General features: G+C 28.2%; 1 long non-coding RNA gene across 1 annotated transcript; it reads right to left on the bottom strand.

Moving 5' to 3' along the window:
- Positions 1 to 1,822: 1,822 nt before the first annotated feature.
- On the bottom strand, positions 1,823 to 3,788 carry LOC139783930 (uncharacterized). Its single transcript, XR_011721426.1, has 3 exons — positions 2,544 to 3,788; positions 2,350 to 2,473; positions 1,823 to 2,269 (listed from the first exon to the last, which is right to left on the bottom strand). It is a non-coding gene; the product is annotated as an uncharacterized lncRNA (long non-coding RNA).
- Between the last annotated feature and the right edge of the window lie 675 nt (positions 3,789 to 4,463).

The following is a 4,463-nucleotide window of genomic DNA, read 5'->3' as shown; positions in this document are numbered from 1 at the left end:
CCCGGGTAACCAGCTAGTATATTATAATTTTCGATATGATTATGTTCAATGGAAATATTATTTTTTTCTGCAGATGTAGAAAAGCTGATTCAGCAAGAAAACAACATCAGCTACAGACTGGTGGTGGACCACAAATTGAAGAGAAAGAAGACGAAGACATAAATGAAATTGTTCGTTCTATTGTTCCTACAATAGATTTTACTGTAGAAAAGCACAGCTGAATTAGAAAGTAAGTAATCATTTTTACGTTAGTTTTACATAATAAAAAAATTTATGTATACTTAAATGAAATCTATGTGTTTATATAATTTCAAAAATATAGCATGCGGTGGAGATAAACAGTTTTTTGATAATTCATGTGAAAAAGAAAATATGGACATATATGAGATTTGTGATGATGATGAGTATTACGAAGACTTTAATGAAAACAACGATCAAGTTCCAACTTCCAGTGCAGCAGTGCAAGCACTGATTCAAGTGCAAACAATGTTCAGCCAAAGAAACGCTTTTCTACAAGCAGTATTAAAAATGCAAAGAAAATGTTATCTGATACGAATGTTTTTGCAAAGAAACCATTGAGTCAATTTAATATAAGTGCAGGTAATATTGTAAATGTTTATATACATATCGACGTAAAAATTAAATTTAAATGAATTTATATACATTTTTATAAATAACAATAGTGTGTCTAACATTTAAAATAGATTAGAGATATTCTGTAAAAGTAAATATTAGAACAAATAGCAAGATTTTAAAGCATTGTCTAAGAATAAATGTAAAAATTGAATGAATTGACGTATCAATTACACATAATTAACATATAGAAACATATAAAATCTATTTGTTATGGCTTTTCCAAATACTTTAAAATTTTTAATTATATTTCTTAATATTTATTATGAAAAAAATACAAAAAATTAAAATTAAAATTATATATAATTAAAAAATGTATACAAATTTTGAATTTATTTTTTCTACATTTATAAATTATTTATAACTGTAATATTCATTGATTGCTTGATGTATTAATAATCTTTTTTATTATCTTTTTTTTATTACTTTTATTACATAGGAAAGACTGAACTTGAAATTTTAAATAAAAAAAGCAAAATTTCATCCGGCATTGAAATAGAGCAAGATATTCGGTTACAGAAATTGGAAAAGGCAACACAACAGCAAGTTGAATTACATCAGAAAAGACTTGATGCCATAATTATGGAAAAAGATTATTGGGAAGAAATGAAAAAGGCTGCCAAACTAAAAAAAAGTGTTTATTTGTTAGAAATCAAAGCAATGAAAGCGCAAATAAAGTATTGGGAAGAGAAAGAAAATTAGATATTAGTGATCTTTCTTAATGTCTTTTATGTACAAAATTTTTATGTACAAATTTTACATAAAAGACATAAATATAGTTATAAGGTGTTACTGATAATTATATTAATATAGTTATAGTTATAAAGTGTTACAAAGTTGTAAAGTGACTGTAGGCGAAGTTTATGTAAAGTTTGTGATATATATATAGTAATTTTTTTAAATATTTGATTTGTGATAGTACACAGTAAGAAAAAAATTGTGATAGTACACAGTAAGAAAACTGATAAAACACATATAGTGTAAAAAAAGATAAAAAATTACTATATTACTAAAAAATTACTACAAAAAACTTACAACACATTGTATCCTACATTGATTTGTATTGAATTATTTATGAAAGAGAATACTTTTTTATTTTTATTTTATTTTTTTATTAAGAAAGTGTCAAATGTTTATTTTTTGCTTAAAACTATTGTTTCTTTCAATAAATAAAACAAAAAAATTACAAAATTAATAACGTGTTTTTATTTAAAAACTTTAATAATACAAGTTCCTTAAAAATATTATGAGAGCAACAATTAATTTGTAAAATGTCTTATAATAAATTCTAAACGATAATCTGGCCCATTCATATTACAAGGAGGATCAGCATCAAAATACTCAATATTTTCTGGTTCCATTTCTTCAAAATTTTCGTTTGGATAATTTAAGTTAATATACAAATTCCAAAGAACTGCAGTAGCACAAATAATGGCAATGGCATTATCTAATTTATTCAAAAGTCCTCTTTGCAAACATGAAAATTTTCTCTTCCATCTGCCAAATGTCCTTTCAATGAGATTTCTTGTTTTTATATGGCTTTCATTATAATCACGTTCAAATTGATTTACTGGCTGTAAAATTGGTGTAAGTAAATACGATTTACAGCCGTATCCATTATCACCTAGCAGTAAACCTAAAAACTTAAACATAAATTATTCATATCATTTTTAACCAAATTTTTTTTGTTGCAATGTAAAATATAAACTATTGTACCTTTTATTCGATTTTGTTCAAAGTACAATTTTAAAGCACTACGGTCAAAACAGGTGTTATCATGGGTACTACCTGGGTGTCGCACGTCTATAAACAGAAACTCTCCTCTTGGACCTACAGTAGCCTACATGAAATGTTTATAAAAATTGTAATTAATTGTTATAAAATTAAATTGATTGTTAATATATACTTACCAATATATTTAAAGCAAAGAAGCCTTTTCTACAGCGAAATATTTCTCCAATTTGTTTAGCAGGACAGGCAATTTTTATGAGTGTGCCATCTATGCATCCAGCTACATTAGGGAACCTAGCAATCTGATAAAACTTGAGAATATTCTTTTGCTGATCTTCTATAGTTGTTGGAAATTTTACATAATTATGTAATTTTTCAGCAAGTGCTATTGATACCACTTTGATACTTCTGCAAACAGTGGCTTGAGAAAAACTTCTTAGATCACCTGTAACAGCCTGAAAATTAGATGTCTATTAGCACTAAAAAATTAATGATTTTATGCATTATAATTTTACTGCAGTACTTGATAATTTCCGGTCGCATAAAAACGAAGAGCCATAATAAGCTGGAGAATCGGGGATACTGGCAGGCCTCTGTTGTTAGGTTTTTCTAACTTTTCTTTTATTAATGGTAATATGAAATGTATTGTTTGAGCTTTCGTAAACCGATAACGTTTAGTGAAAGCTTCGTTATAAAAATATTCAAAAGGGTTTGATTGATCTCTTATGTAACGCTTCGGTATCCTTACAGAAATATTTTGTTGTCTATCCATAAAATCTAAAAAGTCGTCTAAATCATCTGAGTCGTCTAAATCATCTGCCATGGTAATTTAATAACATAAAATAATAACAAGCAATAAGCTCAATTTCTTTTCAAAGTATTATATAAAGTTTGATTATTATATTAAATAGAGTTAAATGGAATAACTGTGATTGGTCAGTTCTAAAAGAAAAATAACCCGAGTTGGGTTAACCTCGCTCAGTCGCTATATATTAACTCTATTTAGGCTGCGGTCCACTTGATGCCTACAAATGTTTCGAAGCGTTCCCCTTCTCCTTTCTTTCTTCTTTCTTTCTCCTTTTTACCATTTCTTACCTATACTTTAAATTAATCCAACATCTTTTAAGCTGAGCTTCAGTTCTTGGAACAATTATTCCATTTCTTATTGCACTAACTTTATATTGTAGGGCAATAGCTTTCCAAGTATTATTTTTTTTTCCATTGTTGCCCCATCAGTTTTTCGATTTTCTAAGATATTTTTATAATCTTCAATTATCGACATTAGTAATACCATTTCTTTCTTAGAAAATCTTGGTGTTTTATTCTGTAATTCATATACCTAAATTATATTTATCATAACTAATAATGAAATTTTATAAATAATACCAATTCTTGAAATATGAATTCCTATTGTTTACCTTATCATCAACTTCAGCTTCCATTTTTATTTTTTATAATATTAAATTTCGTATAACTAGAAAGAAAATTTGTTTTTAAATAATACTTATTTGTGTAACAAGTGCGGGAAGTTGAGGATTGGACACGGGTGCGGAGTGGACGCACGAGCCGAAGGCGAGTGGCCCATTACGCGCATGTTTTTTGTGCGAGAAATGGCCGGTTCCACACACGGGAAATTTTCCACTCGAAGCAGTGCGGTAATATCATATCTCATTACCGCACTGTTTCGAGTGGAAGGTTTCTCGTGTGTGGAATTGGCTATTTCTCGCACGGGGAACACGCGCGTAATGAGCCGCTTTCCGCGCACGTGTGATATAAAATCTATTAAAGGAATAGAATGTTATGCAATATTTCTTTATTTCTCACTTTTCACTTACTTTTTCTGTATGAATTTTCTGTAGTCTTTATTTCATTACTTAAGTACATTTAATTACTTACGTTTTAGATTTAGATATTAAAGGTTATTTTCCGTCTTTTATGTCTTTTTCATCTTTTTTGAGCCATAGATTATAAAGTACCCAGCAAACACAGTTATGTAACCCTTATATTGCCGTAATAAAACGAAATGTAACGTGTAATGTAACCTGGAGGTTTCAGTTATATATACCTATGTTAATTGTAATTTCCCACTCACGTGACAT

The sequence above is a fragment of the Temnothorax nylanderi genome, unplaced genomic scaffold (assembly GCF_030848795.1).
Source record: "Temnothorax nylanderi isolate EJ_2023f unplaced genomic scaffold, tnyl_v1.0 TNYL_tig0560_pilon, whole genome shotgun sequence".
Classification (NCBI taxonomy): Eukaryota; Metazoa; Arthropoda; class Insecta; order Hymenoptera; family Formicidae; genus Temnothorax; species Temnothorax nylanderi.
The sequence above is the reverse complement of the archived record's forward strand: the minus strand, read 5'-3'. Positions and strand labels throughout refer to the sequence as shown.